The following is a 24,015-nucleotide window of genomic DNA, read 5'->3' as shown; positions in this document are numbered from 1 at the left end:
CCTGTTATATATCAATGACCAAATTATTTTTTGTTGTTTAAACCTTTATTTAGATAATTAAACCATTTAGAAATATATTTATAGTTGCGAAGATATTCTACAAGTTTTGTTTAGTTATTTGTCAGTTAGTCTCCCACAAAAATTTAACCAAGACCCGGATCGATGCAGTTAAGAGAAACTAAGGAAAATAAAGGAATTTTATGTTGAGAAAATCTCCTAAAATTAAGTAAAAATCTGGCGGTTTCACACAACAAGTCATTTCATAAACTTAACAAGATACTTTTTTTTTGTATAAATAAACATAATCTTGTTGAATTTTGTCCCAACAAATTCAGGGCCCAACAGACACCTCTTGAGAAACTTCCCAAAATTAGAAAAAATCAGATACTATATTAGTAAAAAAGGTTCGCTACATATTGAACGTAATCGCGCTTGTTCTTTATTTTTAAAAGTTATGAATTTGTTTGTATTTTTTTGTAAATTAAATCCGCACATACTTATACATATAAATTGTACATATATGGCAGTTTTAAGCAATAATATTATAATAAAGACATATTGTCATAAAATTTGTGTTTTTTGTTTGTGACAGCTAATCTACTCTATATGTATTACTAGTCGGTCTTTTTTTTCATACGATATATTCTGGCGTTTACCCACACGTACCTTATTGAGCACAAACATCCCCCTTATTTGTAAAATGAATTGAAAATAGGGGAGGGGGGGGGGATGTAGTTTTTCGTTTTCGTTTATTGCTTTTGAGTAAGGTAAGGTTAGATTATATTGGATCTAGGTAAAGACTCGGGGTTTGGGCACTGCAAGTAGAGGGCACCCCACAGGAGTTATAAATGGATGAAAACTACCAACCTTCCACACTTAGTTTCAATTGTTTACTAAACTGAGGAAGGGGGTTACAGTGCTCGACTGACACTTTGAGTAGAAGAACTCTGTTTCTTTCCCTTCTGCTCAATATAACTTATAACTAAACATATTTATTTTTCCCTTCCTACTTCTTGTGGTTTCTTATTTTGATAAAATTTTAGTTTTTAACCATAATTTTCCTAATTCTATTTCAATTTTAGCCAACAATTTAATCATTATTCTGTAGTTCTTCGGTAGGTTTTGAAGAGGGGTATGAACGCCACCCCCCCCCCCCCCCCACCTAAAATTGAAAATAAGAAGGCCTGCCTTCACTTTTTTCACACCCTCCGGGTGAATCGCTTTAAGCGCCACTACATGTTTTTTTTTAGGGGGGGTTACAACAACCCACCCAAGCTATATCGCCCTAGAAAACAATGAACTAGAAAATAAAACTGAAAGTTTGGAGAGGGTTCGACTATAACCCGCCACTAGAGGCCTCTAGGGGCGTAGCCGCAGGTATATCCTTATACTAAAGTAACAGGATGTTTGTCTGTTTGTTTGTCTGTGTGTCTGTGTGTTTGTACCGAAGGATCTCGCTAACCGCTAAACCGATCGGGTTCTCCTTACCAGGGTAGCTTCTCATAGGTCCCGTGAAGGTTTATAAATATTTTTTTGGGGGGTGGGACACCCCCAACCCCCCCAAAAATGAAAATTATCCCCCCCCCCAATTTTTTATTTATTTTTAACTAAAATTAAAAATGATGGTGGGAGGACTCCCCCAAAAATAAAAAATAAAAATTTCCACCCCCCAAAATATTTTTACTTTTTCTTTTAAAATCTAAAATAAGAAATTGGGTTATCAAATTTGACTCCTCCCTCAAGTGCCCCTAGAGGCCTCTAGGGGGCGTAGCCGCTAGTATATATATACGGATAAATATTGACAAAAACAAGTTTTACATGTAACAAAATAGGCAGAGACTATGTAAGTTTGGCAGTATAACGTTTGTACATCTTTTCAATGGACTTTTTACAAGTATAAACTTATTTGTTACTCAAATATATACGTTTGGGATGAAAGGACAGACAATCAATCAATAGCATAATGATGTTCCTACGTTCGCCACTTAACTCGTCGGGAAGGTGATGGGTTCGATTCTTGGCCCATACTGCGCCCAGATGCGCAACAATAAAATAAGAGTAGGGAGAATGCTTTGGCCCTGCTCAGTTAGGACTTGCAGGATTCTCTTTAAAATATAAATGCTCTCAAAATATATGTAAAAATATTTATTTGAAAACTAAAAAGCCACGGTTTATGTAATCTTACTTACATTTCAACAAAAAAATTATATCAGAATAAAGATTAACGTATAAAAGGTTTCAATTACGTGGACTTTTTCTTTGATATTTACTTATTTCTTTAACTCTTCTAAATGATATCATGCATACATATATGTATATTATGTTTTTATATTCAAATCTATTTTTCAGACCTTCCATCCGTCTGTCTATCTATCAGTTCGTTTTATATTGGTTGTAATCAGACCTCTGCGCAGTGGCGGGCACAGTGTTTCCTACAATTTTGACAACACCCTTGCGATTTTTTAACAAACTAAATCGAGGGCATGGTATGGTATTGGTATGTTTAAGGTTATTGTTTTGATTTGTAGGGGAGAGGAGTAATCAACATAATAAAAAGGTTCCAGGACAAACGCAGATGTCCCAAACGTCGGAGTGGACAAACGCAGGAGTGTTAAAATATTAATTTTATTATGTATTTCTATACAGATTAGGTTAGGTTAAGATATGAATGAACAAGTAAGCCCCCCGCAGGGGTTAGGCATTTAAAAAAACCTGCAAAATGGTCTAAAATAGGTTAGGTTAGGTTAAGTGTCCACTCCGACGTTTGGGACTCCTGCGTTTGTCGTAGGACCAATAAAAAGTGCTAGTAGTCAGGGAGGGAAAGGATTTTGAACCGTAAATTATACTGTTCCATAAATGATTAATAAACACGATCTCTCATTCGAACCTGGGGACTTGCGTGAACGAATGCGACACGTGTTAAGCCATGGTTGAGAGTTCACTGTTCTACTGGTTGATAAATGACGAAGTTATGAAACTATTACGCCTTAACAATCTAGGTAAAGGAAAAAACAATGACACCTCCCAATGGATAATACTATTCTTGTTTATATTTACAATATATAAAAGTGACTTGCTGGAAAAATGAATATACAATACATATGTTTTTATCACAAGGTGTGCGAAAATAAAAATGACAATTATGGCCAAAAACAATAATACCAGCAAACTACAGTTTTGGCAATACTTTCGGTTTGTAGTTCTCTAACTTTTTGTTTTCTTGAAGTTGAAAATAATTGAAAAATTAATGAAAAAAGTAAAGTTGATATTGATAATACAGATAACGACTGACATTGTCATTATGGCGTAATATGTTTCTGTCTGTTCTTCTGTCCGTCTTTTGTTAATGTTATGGGAATGCTAAATTTTATTTTTAGTTGTTTAAATGATTTACTTTCCATTTTTTTCAAACATTTTCTATTTCTCATTATTTGGTTGTATATTTTGTTAACACAATTTAGCTTCTATTAAACTGGACGTAATCATTCTTGTTTGTTTTCTCTAGCCTCTATGACTTTTACTACAACCGTATGTAAATATGTAAAAGTGATATGGTTTATGAAACATAAGAAAGGTTTATGGATATTAGATAGTATGAAGATTACTTGATGTCTCTCGTGTTTTTATGTTATTTCGTTCTCTTAAGAAGCATATATTTTTTATATATATTTTTAGTAGCGGAGGTACTCTGTAATTCGAAATGTCAGTCCGTCCGTATGTAAGAAGCCGTTAGAGGGAAACGTGCTGCAATTAAATATTGCCGCCCAATTTTTATGTGATTATTTCCTGTGCCTTTGGTATATATTTGATTTGGTCCGTCGGTTCGTTCATGCTACATAGAACAGTACATATGTTATGCAAGAAGGTTTCGTGGGTTTTTGCTGTCTAGGTATTATTATGACATTTAATATCTGCTGTATAAATCACTTTATCTGCTAGTTCATCAATAATTTTTTGTCTTTTGCTACTTACGAATGCTGTCATCCTTATTTTTTTAAATATATGGTTTCTTTTAAAATACAAAAAATAAAAAAAGACATGTTTTCATATGTATTGTACTATGACAATAAGTCGCTATAAAATACAAGAGGTTATAAAAAATGTATTCAAATAATAAATGTTTGCTAAAAGTATTACATAATTATACTTTTTTTTAACTGTAGGGTGGCTGCTATGTGCTAGTAAACAATACAAGAATTATCACATCCATAGGTAACCCAGCAACAATTTATTTGAAGAAGTATAACAAAATTTTAATCGGTTTTCTCAAAGAATTGGTAAATATAGATACATATCTATTGCATTATCTATCTAAGATTTTTCCATAAATGAAGGACATGTACTATAGAAATGCTGTTCTGCTTTAAACCCTTTTTTACAATTTGAAGTGTTTGTGTCTGTCTGTCTGTTTGTTTGTTTGAAATGCTAATTAGTCCATTTTGATTATTTCCAACCCTTTTACAAGCAAATAATTTTAAAAGGATAATATCAATGATTCAATAACTTTGATTGGTAAATAAATATGTTAATCAGGATATGGTGAGCCAAATACGATTACTCCTTTATCGAATCTTAAATTTTTAAATTCAAAATCTATTAAATTGCACTATAATATTCTTTTTACTTGCTCCTTTTTACTTTTTCTTATACACCTTGCTGTATTCCGTATATTTTGCTTATGATTTCAAATATCTTCGCTGCTATTTGACGTAATTATCCTTGTTTAACCAGCAACATTACGGAGAAGAGTTGCAAAAAAATTTGAAATATTGAAAACTAATATTAGATTTGTTTTTACTGGTCCAATTCTAAGAAAATAAATTATTTCTACAGTGTCCTGGGAAGGTGTGTTTAGGGGGGGGGGGGTGAAAATTTAAGGGAAAGTGACTGTCATCGAAAGGGATTCTTGCAACTAATAAAGGAGTTTTTAGAATAGATTCATATAATTTTGTTAGCTTGTTTAATAAAAGAAAAATTATAACAGAAACTGTTGATATCATGAAAATAAAAACAACAAAATATTTGGGAGTGAGAAATGATCAAACCTTCCAATCAATAATTATATTTTACAGAAGGTGTAATTTTGTTTCTTATGATTGGAGATGTGACTGACTTTTGTGATATGGTAGTGGTGCTCAATTGTTATAAAAATAATCCACTACAAGAACTATCTAACATTCAAATTATATAGCAAATATCATAGCATTAAAAGATAAATTAAAATTCTAAATATAAAATAATTTTTAATATGCGAATATTGCATCCTAACTCAATACATTTTTTTAGTAGCGAAGCTACTCTATAATTTGAAATGTCCGTCTGTCCGTCTGTCCGTCTGTCCGTCTTAGTTTGGGGGAAACGTGATTTTCTCGGCTCCTATAAAAGATAAAAGGCTGAAATTTTTTGACAACATTTCCATTATCAAGGAGCACAATTATCTATAAAACATCAATGGCGATAGGACCGCTTTTTAGCAGGTTTTAGGCTATTTTTGTATTTTTCACATTTTTCTCCATATCTTTGGTGTTTATGGTCCGATTTTCAAAATTTTTTTAGTTATAGAATCAAAATTAAATTTCCTGTCGTTTCAAGAAAACAACTATGACGGTCAGACTGCCTTTAAGCAGGTTTTAGGCTATTTTTGTATTTTTCACATTTTTCTCCATACCTTTGATGTTTATGGCCCAATTTTCAAAGTTTTTCAGTTATAGATATCAAAATTAAATTTCCTTTCGTTTCAAGAACACATCAATGGCGGTCAGACTGCCTTTTTGCAGGTTTTTGGCTATTTTTATATTTTTCACATTTTTCTTCATATCTTTGGTGTTTATGGTCCGTTTTTTTAAATTTTTGTAGTTAAAAATATCAAAATTAAATTTCCCGTTGTTCTGAGCATCCAGTATGTAATTTACTTTGACCGTCAGTCTGTTAGTCATAGTACTGAAATATAAATAAATATTAAGAAATTAAAAACAAATGTTGAAAAGGTTTCGTGATTTTTTCCTAATTTACATGCTTTTGTCAACTAATATCTAAATTCTTATTTAATTGTTTATGCTTCGCTACTTATGGATGTTGTCATCCTTGTTTTCTAAAATAATAGATAATATATCAATTACAACATTATGACAATTGATTTTAGATTGTGTATCTAAATGTTATTATATCAATTGTAAATTTGGTCTAAACTCGGTATCGGTTTTTCATCATTCCTAGTGATACAAATACTAAAGTATTATTTATTCAGATTATCAGAAAAAAAGGGAATATCATTTTCAGTTCTAAAGTCAAAGTATTTATTTTCTGGGGCTTGTCCGTACGCTTCTCCAATTGTACGCAAAACGGTGAGTTTGGTACTTTCATAAGAAGTGCCTGCTGAGCTCTGATAAGACCCCCATCTTATATTTTTAATGAAATTTCGGATCTACTGCAGTTCACGGTAAAATATTGCTGGTAACGCAATTTTCCAAAAATCAATGAATTTTAAAGGCTGCTTGCTGCCAAACGGCTGAGCGTACAGATCATGCCTGCACACTGTTTTAAGTGGCATAAGAAGGCCTACAAATAATCTGGAAAAGCCATAAATCAATAATGAATAATTATCTCGCATTGCAGAGAAATGCGCGAAAAAGACCTATTTTACGCGTTTTTTCTTCAGTGAAGCTTTCCCTGTGCATCATTGAATCTTGGCTATTTCAGATTATTTGTAGGCCTTCTTATGCCGCTTAAAATGGTGTGCGGGTTTGATCTGTACGTTCAGCCAATTGGCAGCTAGCATCCTTTAAAATTCATAGATTTTTGGAGAATTGCGTTACCAGCAATATTTTACCGTTAACTGCAGTAGATCCGAATTTTCTTATAACGGTCGTAAATTCTGTAATTATAAAACAATTGGTATGATGTAATTTATTGTGAACAACAATGACGACATCAATAAGCAAATCGTACCTAACTGTTGCAGAAACATCATGCTAAGTTTGTAATCAATAGGACAATTCTAACATGCCAAAATCAACGATAAGAGTTATCTGTTAAGGACGGACTGATCATTATTACAGAAAAGATTAGCATTAAAAAAGATAATACAAAAAGACACTTCAGTTGTAATAAATGAACATGTTTGTATGTTCAGAATTAGATTAGCTTACTTATTAGTAGCGAAGCTACTCTATAATTCGAAATGTCCGTCTGTCAGAGACAGAAAGGGGGAAACGTGATTTTCTCGGCTCCTATAAAAGATAGAGAGCTGAAATTTTTGGGGATTTATTATGCTAACAGTCTTCATATTTTCACCAAGTTTCATTAAGATTCGTCAGTTGGTTGGAGTGCTAGATCGATTCCTACATTTTTAAGTTTTCATGGTTTTTTCAACTCATATTTAACAAAGATGGCTGGAATTTTCAGGGATTAAATACTTTCATATTCTGCATACCTTTATTAAGTTTTAATCAGATTTGCTTATTGGTTGGGGTGCTAGTTCGATTCCTAGATTTTTAGGTTTTCATGATTTTCTTTACTCCTAACTGAGATAGACGGCTGATATATTTAGGGATTAAATAAGTAAACAATTTACTTATCCCCACAAAGTTTCATTAAGATTTGCTAATTTGCTGAGGTGCTGGATCGATTCCTAGATTTTCACGTTATAAATCATACAAGGTTTCCTGATTTTTTAGTTTATTGTTTTTTTTTGTGAAACTGCAATAAAGTTAAATTTTTACAGATATCCATCCATAATTTTTGAGCTTCGCTACTTATGGATGTTGTCATCCTTGTTTTCTATTTATTTTCCATGTATCCTACTACACCATTAAAAAGAGAAGTTATAGTATTGTCTGATATACCAGACAGAGAACAATTATCCTTTTTAAGATTAAACTTGTGTTGGTATGTAAGGACAGCTAAGGATATTCTAACTTTTTGGTTGAAAAAAAACATTAGTTCATGTTAATTGATTTAAGGCTGAAATACTTCTTTGATACTTTGTTTCTTTGAACTGTAAATCATACTAGGTTTAAAAATCTTGTTACTTTTAGGAAATTGTATTGTTGATGTATTAGTTTAAACTAGCAGTGTTCAAATTTTTCATCCAATAATTTTACTCTTCAAAAGAAGTAATTTTGTTTATCAGAAAGGTGATTTACCATCTATTGTTTATTGCTGGAATCCCTGGAATAAAAATTTAATAAAAACACAAGGATTAGATAAAAACATCATTCAAAATAAAAAAAAGTTTCAAAAGAAGAATAGACAATTTTAATTGTAAAATCAACAAGGATCCATGAGTAGAAAGGCTCAACAATTATAAAGGGATATCAGGAAATAATATAGCACAGTATCATACAATAAACATTAAAAATAAGGGAAATTAAGAAACATTTAATATCACACAACCTTTAAAATTATGAAAACTTAAAACTCTAGGAATCAATCAATCACCGCAATTAATAGACAAATCTTAATGAAACTTGATGGAAAAATATGGAATATGTGCAAATTCAATCCCTGATAATTACAGCTCTCAATCATGAAAAGGAACAAAGAAAATTAGAAAACCCAAAAATCTAGGAATCAATCTAGCACCCCAATTTCTAGACAAAACTTTGTTAAAATATTTAGAATGTAAAATTGATTAATCCCTAAAAAGTTGTGCCCTCTATCTTGAAAAGGAGTTGAGAAAATCACAAAAACATAAAAATCAAGGAATTGATCTAGCACCTCAAATAACAGACTGATGGACAAAACAATGTATATATTAGATGGGCATATATAATAGGAATCTTCACTAAGAAATTCAGTTGCCTATCTTTCATAGGAACTGAGAAAATTATGTTTTCCCAAATGTTTTTTACAGACAAACAGACAGATATTTCAAATTATATAGTAGCTTTGCTACTAAAAAGATTAAATGATAAGTTTATACAACCTGTTTATTGTACCTGCAAATTTCAAAATCAATCTAAATACTTGAACTTTATGGAAATGTAACTGAATATGTATTTAAACATACACATTATATAAAGTAAATGTCAACTTGTGTTTCCATTTTACAGACCATAACTTGTTTAACACTGCATGCATTGTGAAACTTTTCACTACAACTTTGCTCATTGAATATCATATGTTTATGGGAAATGTTTACATAGCCTGAAGTATATTCTTGAACTTCAACAACTTTAACTAAATCATAAATTTAAACAAGGATAAAAGTGTGCATTAAGACACTTAACACTTAATGGTTTAAATCATTCACACAAACAAAATATATAAAGAATCTTTGTAGTTAATTATGTTTAAAAATACTTAACACACATTACTACAGTAAAATACTTGAAAAGTCTAAATCAGATAACAATTTAATTTCCATAAATGTTTGAAAAGTAATATATTATGAAAATATAATTTTTTTCTTTTTATAAGGATTGTGTGCGTAATAAATAAGTTTATAATAAAATGAATTATAAGTCGAAATACCAACAACTTTGTGTCATAATTTTCTTTTGAACATCTGTAGAAATCTCAATAAAAACTGAACAGATTAAAATCTTCATTTTAGGAAAGCTTCACACAGGTCCTGGGATTGTCTGCATACTTTGTTATGGTTTCATTATATTTAATACTCTCATTCCTAGAAGCTAGGATCATCAAGTCACACTTTGTTTTCTTTAATAGTAAAAATTATATTTATACAGATTTCTAAAAATTACTTAACCCTCAAAAGTAGTAAATTATAGTTCATGTTTCTGTGTCTAGTAGTTGGATATAATCATCTATCTTAATTAGAACCTGTGGTTCTAACAAATTAAATTATACATATATAATGCAAATTCAAAATGCAAGAAAGTTTGGATTTACAGTCTAACAAAAAAAAGTAATTAAATTTAAGATTAAATCAAACAAATTTTAATTACCACTTACAAAATAAGGCAAAATTATTGCAAAGATCTTCAAAGATGAAGAGATGTACGGTAAGACATCACCATTTTAATGTAGATAATGCATGTTTGTTTAAGTTTTTACTGTTACATTTAAACCTAGCATGATTTTCTGATGATGAAGAAGCGTGCAAAAGTGGGTGAATCCGCAATTTTTGCAAAATTAAGCAGTCTATCCCTCCTTAAAAATAGTCAAGGGGTGTCATGGAAACAAGGATAACAATATCCATAAAAGCAAAGCACTGAAACAGTAGAACAAACAAACATTAATAATGTTAGAACTGAATAATCAGAATATGAATGTACATATAAGAGTCAAAGCAAAATTGTAAGTAACTTTGTTGAAAAACTGCTTGATACAGGATAATGTTTATGGACATACTTATTACTTACATTTTTAGAACTTGATTGTAGAGTCGAAGCAAAATTGTAAGTAAATTTGTTGAAAAACTACTTGATACAGGATAATGTTTATGGAAATACTTTTCACTTACATTTTTAGGACTTGATGATAAAGTTGCTTATAACAGTATTCTTTGTTGTCCCAGGAATCAATATACCAAAAATCAGATCAGTTGGATGATTAGATCACATAAAAATTTGTTATTAAAAAAGTAAAAAAATCAACATGTTTAAAATGGACGTACGGACATTCTGGTAATGATTATAGAGTTGCTACTCTTTCTATTTGTACCTAACTACTAAAGGAATCGCCATCGAAAGTTTTAAATTGATAGGACAATTCTAACATGCCTAAATTAATAAAAAATCTATCCGTTACAGAGGTATGGACGGACCGACCCTAATTACAGAAAAGCTTCCCTTTTAAAAAGGCTATATGCCCATAAAATTAAGGGTGTGGTTCCTTCATACACTCCCCTTGATTTTAAACTATTGGTAGAAGCATGTTATTTAGATAACAAATTAGATAACATTCTTAGCATTTATTGAATATGAATCTATTGCTTTTAAATTCTTATTGCTTTAATAGGAGATATCAATTTTGTTCAAAAAACGAATTGTAGGTAGGGAATCTAAAAAATAAGAAAATTCAAAATATTTACACTTATTGTATTTTAGTATTGACCTGCATTGTCCTAATTGACCAACCTATACACAATTACACACACTATAGCATTATTAACTTAACTCCCCTTTCCCATATAGATACATTATTTACCAAGTATGCACTCAAATATTTAATTATAAATGAAACTACCCACAACACAAGCATACATAAATTGCAAAAAATGTGGCTGGCAAGGGCGGGTTTGATTCAAATTAAAAAGTGGAAAATATGGGAACCATAAATTTTTTTAAAAGTCAAGGTATATGACTACTAAACATTTAAAATCAAACTTATATTTCAATTGATGATTTAAGCATTGGTTTTTTAATATAAACAACGCTTATTTCTTATTTTTTAAAGAAAATATTTCTCCTCCAAATCGACAATGTCTAAAACTAAAATAAGAAAGAAGAATGGATATAGTTTGCTAATATGGACTTTATTTTTGATAAATTCGTTCATCTAGTAGAAGGGGCAAATGGAATCGATGGGGAGGGGGTTTCGTTATTTCAGCAAGCTGGTAGTTTTATGTACTTTTTTATTACAGTACATGAAAATCTGGTGCAACATCCAGAACACTACCGTAGCAAAAAAACTCCTCTGTATTTACAGAAAAATGATTTATTGTTTTTTTTTATGCATCATATTACACCATAGGAAGCTATAATTGGGAAGTTAAAGAAAACAATATTTGAAAAAAAAATAATAGCTTGCACATTGCAGGCAGTTTTATTCAAAACAGGTTAAATTCATGTTCCAAAAATGCGCCGTCTCGTTGCTGTTTACTTGATGGATTATGATAAAAGTCATTAATAATCACATTATCTAATTAATACTTCTAAATTAATTTATTGCTAAGGATATAATAATGGGGCAGGGATAAACACTTTTATTAATAAAAACAAATAAGACTACAAAAGGTCAAAAAACACTTTAATACAAAAAGCAATTCACCCAAAGAGGGAGAGGACATCGGGCTGTTTATTACACTAGTCCCCAAATTTTTTTTAATGATTTCTTATTCGTTAGCTCAACAACTTAGTAAACTTTTATTAATGGAATGGTTCATTCATTAAAGTTTCAACCACTAATCGTAATCTACAGAAGGGGTGATTTTGTGTATGATCATTAGGGATGTACACCAATTCATAGGCCATTGTCTTATTCTTTTAGATCCCTGAATCCAACATAAATTTTAAAAAAAATCATGTTTCTTAAAGAGAAATTAAAAAAAAACAGTGACAAAAAAGTCATAAAATGGTGTTTTATTTAAAGGATGGACAATTGAATTTATGATGTATGGATGAACCCTAATTACACAGCAGATACGCTTCAAATTAGATAAGAATTTTAAAAAAGAACACAGAAGACAAAATAGTTTTTTAAAGTCTATCATTGTTTAAAAAAAAAGAATCCTTATCCCAATACATAAAAATAAATACAGGTAGGGGGTATATCAGGGATCTTAATGGATAAGACAATGGACAAAAAGTATATATACACCCCATATAATGGTAAAATGAATAAACCTTTCTTTGGATTATTTTTGGGTTTTGTTGATGAAAGGTTTAAACATCAAATAATCAAGATTTAACAAAAGAATTAAGCACCCAAAGTTTTTAGGCCGTCCAATGAGAAATTGTTATTATAAAACCATAGGAACTAATATAATTTACAGTCCAATGCCCCCTCCCTTCCTGGGATATATACATACAAACCCTCCAAAAAATATTTGCTTTGTTTATAAATTAATAATGATGAGTAATATATTTTTTATAATTAGCTTTTCTTAGATTATTCGGTTGGAAATAATGTACCTAATGAAAATTCTATTATTTTGTTAAATATTTTTTGTTTATTTTTCCTTTAAGTTAGGTTTTAGGCTATATTACTGCCCTTTCTTCACTAGGGGCGAAGCCATTATTTTCATTGAAAGCTTTAGCAACTCAAATTTCACAAATAATAAGATTTTCTGTATGAATGTGTGATTGTTTATAAATATGTATATTAGAGTTCCTTAAAAATATTTTGTACACTATTGTTCTTTACTTTTAAAACCTATTTATCCTAAAACTATAATAATGTACTGTATATTAATTATGTTTTGGTGAATAATTAATTCTTTTTAATTATATAATGAGGAACCTTCAAGTCAAAGATTGAAATGACCCCTCCTCTGTCACCCCTAAAGATCTCCCGTCATACATCATCAAACTAACCTAACCATAATACCTAATTTCTCCTTTCAGTTAGGTAAAGTTATAGCTCGCTCCTATTGGTTAAGACATGAAAAAAAGACATGGATCTAAAAAACAGCATATGAGAATTTTGAGTAGTTTCGAATATTATTCGAAATTGAGGAGTGTTTTTTTTTTGGGGGGGGGGGGGGGGGGAGGGGGTGGACCTCCTCCTCAACTGGGAAACTTGTAAATTATAATTATGTCCTTGACTCCCCGGCCTACCATAATTTAATTTTCAAAGGCATATTCATTCAAGAAATTAAATACTCTGTGGAGAAAATATTTTTGTATGATTACCTTTTTAGCAAATGGGGCAACAATGAGCTCCCCCCCCCCCCCCCCCCGACAAAAATAAATTTAAAAGCATTCAGAATTAAATAAAGACTTTTTTTTCATCTCCTTTTTATTAAGGTTTAAGATTTAGTCATCATGCTACTTTTACAATAACAAAAATTTCATTACGAAAATTGATTTTAAATTTAATCAATAAAATAACACCTTCAATAAATGCTATTTTCTTGTTTAGGACCTTAAGGAATAAGGCAATGGACTATGGATTAATGCATGTACATATCAATGATTATATATAAAATTTATTGATTAAAATCATTGGTTAAAGGGTTTAGAAACTAGATCTAGTTTAAGCCGACTTGTATACTGCTTATATAACAAAATTTAGAATCAACCTTTACAAAGCATTTTAGAAACTTAAAGTTTAAATCTGGATTAGATATGTTACTACCAAAGAAAAATATAGAACAAACTATTAGGTTAAACAAGGATGACAACATCCATAAAAGCGAGGTACTGAAACGGTAGGACAAACGGATATTAACACTTATATAGTTTCAGAACTGAATAATCAGAATATAAATGTATAAGAGTTAAAGCAAAATCATAAGTAAATTTGTAGAAAAACTGCTTTATACAGGATAATGTTTAAGGACATACTTACATTTTTTGTACTTGATTATAGAGTTGCTTCGCTTATAACATCATACTTTGTTGTCCCAGGAATCAATATACCAAAAATCAGATTAATCGGATGATTAGATCATATAAAAATTTGTTGTTAAAAAGTAAAAAATCTACATGTTTAAAATGGACATACGGACATTTTGGTAATGATTATAAAGTTGCTACGCTTTCTAAATCGTACCTAACTACTAAAGGAATCACCATGCAAAATTTGAAATCGATAGGACAATTCTAACATGCCTAAATTAACGAAAAAAGCTATCCGTTACGGACGGACGTACGTACGGACGGACCGACCATAATTATAGAAAAGCTTCGCTTTTAAAAACGAGTATTCCAACAGATGTGAGCAATTACATTCTAACATATCTAAAAGCGAAGCTACTCTATAATTTAACGATGTATTCCGTCCGTCGGTCTGCCCATAATGCTATTTATGATAGACATATGAAATTTTTAGTGAAGATTCCCTATACCAATAAGCATCTAGTACATAATTTACTTTGTCCGTCGGTCTGTCAGTCATGGTCCAAAAATTTAAATAAAAATTATTATAAAAAAAGTTTCGTGATTTTTTCTAATATTTTTCATTTGGATTATTAGCTACCTAACTATCCATCTATATACCTCTAGCTTTATGACAAAGGTATTTAAGTCTCCTGAGTGATAATTGTTGTTATAGACTTACAAACCACAAATCTATGTGTAAGCCTCAAACTTATTTAGGTAACTACAGCGAGGAACTTAAATTGATCTAATAATCACATTCCATAAGGCTGCTAAAGTGGAATGGCAACATTTCTCTTACAGTTTAAATAAATGTACCCCTTAAATATATTTTATAAATGCCTATAAAATTACCTCTTATGTAGGATTACACTATTGGTAGAAAAAAATTTACATGTTAGAATCTAATAAAGATTCAACCTTACCTAAACATTTTTTTAAACTAACGCATAGCAGAACGTGTTAACAAACTTAGAGGTATTATTTTGATTTCGTTGCCCCCTCCCTCACTAGAAGATATATAAACCCAGGCCAGAACCACTTCATTATGCAATCTACATTTTCCTGGATATTTTGTCTACGGTAGTCCATAAGTGTACAGCTTTACAGTACATTGTTTCTATTTGTTAAAGCAACACGTATGATAAAAGAAAAAGATTCTGTTTAAAGTAAAATGCTTATATTTCAATCAAAATCTATATTTTTGTATCTTTTACCGATCCACTTCATTATGCAAATCAAAAGAAAATCAATGGAAAAACGTTTGTTTTGCCCTTTTCTCCACTTTTAAAAAATAATTCTGATTAAATAACAATTTTTTAAGGGATTTATGCATTAATTATAATGAAAAACAGTTTAAGGTAGAATTTAATGATTTTTCTAAATAAGAAATAATTGAAAAAAAGAAATTCTATCCCTATCACTTTAGAGGACAGCTGCCGACCCCCAGTCTTATGGATGAAGCTAAATACATGTTAAAAATAAAAATTAGCCTGAAAAGTACACAAAAATGTTTTTTGATGTGTTAAAAAAATCCATTTTAAAATCTTGATTTTGAGGATGATGGCCTTTAAGATGCTCTTACTGGTGGTGATGGTGAGCTAAATGTTATCAAAGTGCATGCCCATGATGAAAGCTTATATATTGAACTATGGTCCAATTTTTGTAGTCATAGCAGCCTCCAGCCAAACAATATTAAAAAAGAAAAAATTGCAATTTTAATTACTAAAATTCATAAAGTAAATAATGTAGTTTTTAGATAATGGTTATATTTCATGTTGAGAGGCTCCACTGGAGGCTGCTATATCCAAAACAAATGGTACATAGGTTAATAGACAAGTTGTTGTAATGGTTATGTACTTAGATAACATTTAGCTCACCTTCGCCACCAGTAAGAGCATCTTAAAGGCCATCATCCTCAAAATCAAGATTTTAAAATGGATTTTTTTAACACATCAAAAAACATTTTTGTATACTTTTCAGGGTAATTTTTATCTTTAACATGTATTTAGCTTCATCCATAAGACTGGGGGTCAGCAGCTGTCCTCTAAAGTGATAGGGATAGAATTTCTTTTTTTCAATTATTTCTTATTTAGAAAAATCATTAAAATCTACCTTAAACTGTTTTTCATTATAATTAATGCTATAATCCCTTAAAAAATTGATATTTTATCAGAATCATTTTTTAAAAGTGGAGAAAAGTGCAAAACAAACGTTTTCCCATTGATTTTCTTTTGATTTGCAAACGTTTCAACCACAAATTGTAAACTACGGAAGAGGTAATTTTGAGAATGTACATCAATTTATTGGACATTGTCTGATCCCTTTATATCCCTGGAATAGGAAACTCTATATCACTCTATATAATTTAAATTCCCGAATGAACTACTTAAAATCTTTTCATAATTTTGGTATAAACTGTACCAATATATATAATACCTATATATCTCTATTACTGTGCCAAATCAAGTTATCCCTACATAAAGTAGTAAGGTTGTTATCTGTCTGTTCTCAGAGAGGGAGGGGACAATTGGCTGTTTAATACACTACTCCCCCAAGGTTTAATAATAGTGTTTTCTTATTTGTCGGATTAACAACTTTAGGGACATTTATTAAATTTCGATTTGTTGGTTTATTAAGTTGAGTGTCCAAACGTATCAACAACTAATGTAATCTACAGAAGGGGAAATTTTTGTATAATCATTGGAGATACTCATCAATTTATTGGTCATTGTCCTATCCCTTTAGATCCCTGGTCTGTTCTTCAAACGTCTGTACTGCATAGTTTTTCTAAAGCTTCACATGGTCCCTGTTAAGGTCCTAGCAAATTTGGCTTTTGGATAAATCAGATCATGTAATGTAATCCCGGTATGATTACAATATTATATTTCTGGCTGAAAAATTATTTTTTAGAAGCTATTCTATAATTTATTTTGTCTCTCTGGACGTCCATCAGTCTATTCAAAATAGATGGTTGATTTTTTTTACGAAGATTCTTAAACCAATAATTAACTTGGTCCGTTGTCCGTCATTCTTCTACATCTCCTCATTACATCTCTTTATCCGTATTTCTATCCATATTTCTTGTGCTTCGCTACTTATGAATGGTGCAATCCTTGGCTTCAAGTACTAGTCAAATTCAACAACCCCCCAATTTTACGGAGACATAGATAGAAAATACATACTGACAGAGGGACAGACAAGAAAAGGGACAGACTGACAGACACAAACTGTAAAAAAATATGGGAAAAAGGACAGACAGAACAAAAATTCTCATAGAATAACTACGTTACAAAAGATACATACTAGATGATTTGCAAAAAGGTGTAATCTGAAAAAAAAAATTTATTCTTAACTGAGATTTGTGTTTAATAGAAAAAGTTTGAAACCTTAAATGGTGAAATTTTTACTTTTAAAAACTGAAACTTATCGAATACAATTATTTTCCAAGAAACAAGAACATGTATTTCCATAAATAGCTTGGACATAACAAGCAAAAACGTCAAAAAGGAAAGAATATTAAAAGTCGACCCTTTACTTTCAATTTCTTTTTAAAATTAGGAGCGGACGTGTTTTTTTTTTATGAGGATAACACTTTTAAAAAGATGTAAGGTTAATATCTAGATCCAAAAGAAGTAATTGATTTATAATTCATCATTTCCGTATCCGTGGACAGCTGACGAAATAATCATTTTAAAAATATTTTAATTTGAATCGAGGAAAGAAGGTTAGATTAAACAGCTACATAACTGGTTTTAAAATAATTGACTATAATGAGTGAAAGAGTAAAGAGTACAAATCAATAATTCTCCTGAGGTGGATTTTTAAAAAAAGTTTGCCCCACTAATCGCTTAGTGGGGCAAACTTGTTTTCGTGATAAATCCACCAAAATTACATTAAAAATCTACAAAAAATAAACAAAATCATAGAAGGGTTATGAACATAAGATTTGATTCAATTTTTGTAGATTTTTTATGTGATTTTGGAGGATTTGTCACGAAAACAATTTTGCCCCACTAAGTGATTAGTGGGGCAATTTTTTTAAAGAATCCACCTCTGGTTTGTTCTCTCCCTCCCTTGATATAAATATTTGTTTCCTGACAGATATATATCAAGGGGGAGGCAAAATTTGACTGAAAATTTTACTGTTACCCACTCTGTGGAAAAAAAACAATTTCTATATTTTTTTTTATTTGATCATTTGCCCTCAGAGTGCCTTGTTGAGCACAAAACCCCATCCTCTTATTTTGAAATAAATTGAAAATGAGGGGGAGACATATTCTTTGCTTCTTTGTTTATTACTTTAGGTCAGCTTATATGGTGTAGCCCCGCAGTGTTAGGTCACCTCAGAAAGTTTTAAAATTACCCTTAACCCTTTAACTGAATTAATTTTTAAAAGCGAAGCTTTTCTATAATTAGGGTCGGTCCGTACGTCCGTCCGTCCGTCCATACGTCACAGTTAGCTCTTTTCGTTAATTTAAACAGGTTAGAATTGTCCTATCGATTCCAAACTTTGCATGATGATTCCTGTAGTAGTTAGGTACAAATTAGGAAGCGTAGCAACTCTAAAATCAATAACAGAATGTCCGTACGTCCATTTTAAACAAATTTTTGTATGTTAAATTTATCCGATTCTTCTGATTTTTTGAAAACTGATTCCTATTACAAGAAGGTACAATGTTATAAACGAAGCATCTCTATAAACAAGTCCCAAAAATGTAAGTATGTCCTTAAACAGTATCATCTATTTATACAGTTTTGCAACAAATTTACTTACAATATTGTTTGTACTGATGCATTAATATTCTGCCAATTCAGTTGTGACAATCTACAAGTGTTAATGTACGTTGTCCTTCCATTTCAGAGCTTCGCTTTTATTGATGTTGTCATCCTTGTTTAAAATAAGGTTGTGGGGAGTTTCAGCACTCGACAGCCGCATTGATGGAGAGCACCGTTTATTGTATTATTTTTTACTATATTGTCTAAATCCCCTAAGATCCCTGAATATAATACTAGTAATTAAACGGTGTGGAGCATTAATATTTGTATTGAGTAGTAGCCAAGTGGTAATGATAGTTTAGAAAGGGTAAATAATCATAAAAATATTCCCTTGACAAAACTAAAGGGAGGGAAGGGACAATGGGCTGTTTATTACACTAGTCCCCAAAGTTTTACAATAACGTTTTCTTATTCGCTGGCTCAAAAACTTTGGAAACTTTGTTGAATTTTGTTTATTTGGTTGATTAAGTTGAGTGTCAATGCGTTTCAACAATTGATTATAATCTACAGATGGGGTAATGTTGTGTAAGGTTTAGTAAAGAAATTTGAAAAGTTATCATTCACAGTTATATATGCGTATTACTATCCCATTAAACTTATTTTTTTTGATTTTCCTAAAACCTACAAAGCCTCTAGAAGCAAGGGGCACAGCCGCTAGTGTAACAAAAAAATAAATTTAAAAATCTTTTTATTTGTAGAATAAAACACCCACTGGGAGTTTTTTTGTAAATCTGTTTGATTTAATCTGTATGCATTAACTTTTAGTTATAATCTTTTCCGATAGGCGTAAATCAAAAGATATTTGAAATATTTTACTGTTTTTTGAAGAAATATAATAAAAAATGATAACATATTTATTTAGTAAGAGGAATAATGATTAAATTTAAAAAGGCAAGTATAAAAACTTCCATAATTAGTAGAGCTTATTAATAAAAGAATAATTTACAAGAAAATTCGGAACATTCCTTAATTCATCAATTTTATTCTTATTTATGAAGGTAAACTAATTGCTTATTGCCAGGCAGTCAGAAAAAAAGTAGATTCACAATATCATGAATTCAATAAAATAAGTTCTGTAGAGTAAACAATATTAGTTGAAAAGTTTTAAAACCAGTCAAGATTTAAATAAAAGTACCCAAAGTATCATAGTCAACGAATGAGAAAAAAATATATAAAACTTTGGGTACCAGACTAATTTAAAGTCCAATGTCACTTCTTTCCCTCCATTTCCCAATTAACCTAGCCAAACTAATGAGGCATTAATTTTAGACTGTTTACCTATCTATTATTTGCCTAATCTGATATATATTTAATTATTATGACTGGTGCACGATGTGCAACACATGGTATAAATCACAGGAAAGGTGGGAGGGAACCTGAGTATATTTATTGTAATCAGAATTGGATTCTTAAAACGATTAGGGTCACCAAAATTGTTTGTTTTTTTGAAAAATCTTTTAAAATCACATATAAAATCTAAAAAAACTAAATAAAATCTTATGTTAATAACCCTTCTATGATTTCATTTAATTTTTGTAGATTTTTTATGAGCTTTCGGGGGATTTTTCACAAAAACAATTTTGGTAAAGTACCGATGCAGCGACCTACTTTTTAAAATAAAGAATTCATCTAATAAGTTTTTGGAAGATCATGTAATCAATTCTTAATTGATAAAATTTACAATCAGAAGCTTTTTAATAGCTTAAAATTTCAAGTCTTTGAAATACGAGTAAAGTATAATGTCCATATTTTTACCTGAAACTCAAGCATGGTACCATTACATAATTCAAATATCTAAGTAAGTCATTCCCCTTTGTTAACCTTTAATTTGTGTGGAACTCTAGTGAATTCCTTCTTCTATATATCCTAATTTTTACTGAATTTTCCATAATCTTGACATTTGACCAGCCGACTGAAATTCGAGTAAATTTTTCTATGATCAGGATTAAAGTCAACATTTCCATCTTAATTACACTAGGATGTGGAACCATACCTCATATCCTTTTCAGTTATTCAAATGTGAGTGAAGTTCCCCCCCCCCCCCCAGCTCACACCCGTCCAGTTATCTGCCCAGAAACAAAAGCAATCCATTACCAAATTTTGCCAACTTTATTCTGCACAACAAACGAGTAGATCTTTTAGTGTGCATATAAAGCAACTTAAAACTGTTGAAAAATGACATATTTGGCAAGGAGGGAGGGGACATTGGGCTGTTTATTATACTAGTTCTCAAAGTTTTGTAGTAACATTTTCTTATTTGTTGGCTTAACAACTTTGGAGACTTTTACTAAATTTTGATTGGATAGTTTATTATTAAGTTGAGTGTCCAAACGTTTCAACAATTAATTGTAATATACATGAGGGATAAATCGATATTTAGCCCTAAAACTTACTCGCTTATTTTGGTGGCTTTTTTACAAATTGGAAAATAATAAGAATGTCGATTTTTATGTTTAATTAAGCCGCCGCCAGTCGCTGACTGAAAAATATCGGATGTCTAAGCCTTCTGCTGCCAAGTATCTAATGAGTTTTGTTTTGTAAAAATACCCGTTTTTGCATTATTCTATGAGCATAAGTTGTAGGCAAATATAAAAGAAAAAAAGAGAGATATAGAATGAAATGGGAAATGAACTGAAGAAGGGAAGCAAATTTAAATATCTATAGAGCTGGCGAAATATTAAGAAACTGTTTATTCTCGTTCAAATAATATATTATCTAACTTTAAATGTTGTAACTACTATTTTAAAAAAATGTTGTAAAATTGCTCCAATGTAATGAGATAACTAAAAAAATAATATTTATATGTATCTACTTTTTTCACTTTTTCATCAAAAGTTGTTAACTACACTACAATTATCCTTGTTATCAACAAGAAGAATAACATATTTTAGTCTGTACCTAGATTATCTAGCAGAGTCTTGATATATCTATCGTATAAGTAGTAAGGTCTGAAGCTAAGTATCTCAGAGGTACTTAGCCCGAATTAGTTGTACTTTTCAGGGAATCTTTATAAATGTCATAGGTTGGTTTAGACTAATTTTCATAGACCTCTTCCGACCTCCCCTAAAGGCATAGGGACGTAGCAATAGTTTTTAAAAAACATAAACAATATGTTTGTCTATTCTTTTGTTTAAAACAAAAAATAAAACTGTAGAATAAATAGAAATTTAAAGAAAATTGTTGAAAAGAAAAATGTATGTTGAAATATCGAGACAGCTTCAATTACCCTAAAGATTTTAATTTTCTCAAATATAAAAGTATAAATACATTACATTTCCTTCACAGATATGCAGCCGCAGCCTGCCGCTTTATTATCAAAATAATCCACAAAAATGAAAATGTTAAATGAAGGCGGCTAGATGCTCAACACCTGGGACTGCTCAACATCAATCGCAATAATCTTAGTGGCGAAGCTAATCTAAAACTCTTTGTGTGTGTCTGTTATGCCCGACTTTCTTTCTCGTCTCTTCTCTTCTTTTCCATCCTCTTCATTTCCCCTTCCATTGCTTGTTCCATGAACCATTCACTAACCTTTTTATTTAATAAATTAACAGAGGTGAATTCTTAAAAAACTTTTATTGGCTCACTGCCTCACTTAAATAGTGATGCAAAATTAACCCCTCTAAATTTTTAGCGAGCCTCACTAATTTTAGTGAGGCAAAGAATTTTTAGTGTGGCAAAAGTTTTTTTAAGAATTCACCTCTGCTTTGATTTATTTTAATCTTTTTTTTACAGCTGCAACTAAAAGGTATGTAACTCTTTTTATGAATGAGTCACCATTAAGTTTTTTGGCCTAATGGTTTTACAATTTTATCCTTAGATTTAAAACAGTTAGCCGCTAGTTTTTTCAACAATTGTTAGCTGCAGCCAGCTGCCTTAAAAACATTTTTCTCTTACTCGAATTTGAAAGCAAGAAAAACCATTGAAGTAAATTGGATAGGTCATAATGAAGACATTTAAGCTTGTACAATTATATTACATTGTTTTTTCTTATACGCGCAGCTTATCAATAAAATGTTAGACTGTCAGTATGTCTAGCGTATAATATCTTCTCACTTCTGGTTTTGTCTGTCTCATTTTTTTGTAAAAGATAAACGGCCATAATCAGAAAATTACTCTGAGGTGAAGTAATTACAACTTTCATTTTTCCAATTATACCACTGGTATACTTTAATTGCTTTATTATATCTTGTAGTAGATGCTAGGGGTGCTTATTACTTTTAAATTGTAAATTGTATCGTGCTTTTTTTCAAATATAAAAAGAAGAATAAAATACATATCTATTTAACTATATAAAGTAGTACGGGTTATTTTGCCTAAGGCTTAAGATCTCAACAACTAATGAAATTATCGGGTTTTAGGTAGGCTTCATATAGGTCCTGTGATGGTTTTAGGCTATTATATTTTTTACCTAAGTATTGGGATGTTTTTAAGCAATTTTTCTAGCCACTCTCTGTCCTTAAGACTACCCAGGTGCTAGGGGCGTAGCTAATTGTATACATATAAAATCCTTAGTATAATAGAATTTATTTTAATTGTTAAAACAATTAAAAACACATATAAGCCCTTGATATAAAACTGAAGCGGTCATAAATCAAAATTAGAACAGTTTAGCCAATAAAAATACAATTATATTTGTTCTTTCTGTGATTATTAAATCCAGGGCTGGCAAATTATAGTAAAAACATTGCAATTTATTGCTAAATGCAGAGTGATTAATTATGGACAGTTTCTACAGATATTTTCAATAATAGAATAACATATCAGTAATTCTTAAATAAAAGTAACATGATGTCTGTCCGTCCGGTGTGTACTGAAAGGTCTTGCTAACGGCTAAGCCAAAATGTTTTTCATATGCATTGTAGCTTCTCAGTAGTCCTGGAAACTATTATAAATATACCCTCCTTAGAGAAATTAACCTTCGAAAAAAGACCTCAATAACGAATGCAACGATTAATTTATCTTTTTTTTAGGCAAGCTTCATATAGCCCCTGTGATGGCTTTAAGG

At 30.6% G+C, this 24,015-nt stretch overlaps 1 protein-coding gene across 1 annotated transcript in view; it reads left to right on the top strand.

Annotated features, from left to right (window-relative positions):
- The window catches only part of LOC145322617 (multidrug resistance-associated protein 1-like), a 273,276-nt gene that overhangs the window by 144,400 nt on the left and 104,861 nt on the right, over positions 1-24,015 (top strand). The gene's annotated exons all lie outside the window — the stretch shown is intronic.

The sequence above is a fragment of the Acartia tonsa genome, chromosome 6 (genome assembly GCF_053477335.1).
Source record: "Acartia tonsa isolate MP-2025a chromosome 6, ASM5347733v1, whole genome shotgun sequence".
Taxonomy (NCBI): domain Eukaryota; kingdom Metazoa; phylum Arthropoda; class Copepoda; order Calanoida; family Acartiidae; genus Acartia; species Acartia tonsa.
Note: the sequence above shows the minus strand (reverse complement) of the source record. Positions and strands in the feature narration are given on the sequence as shown.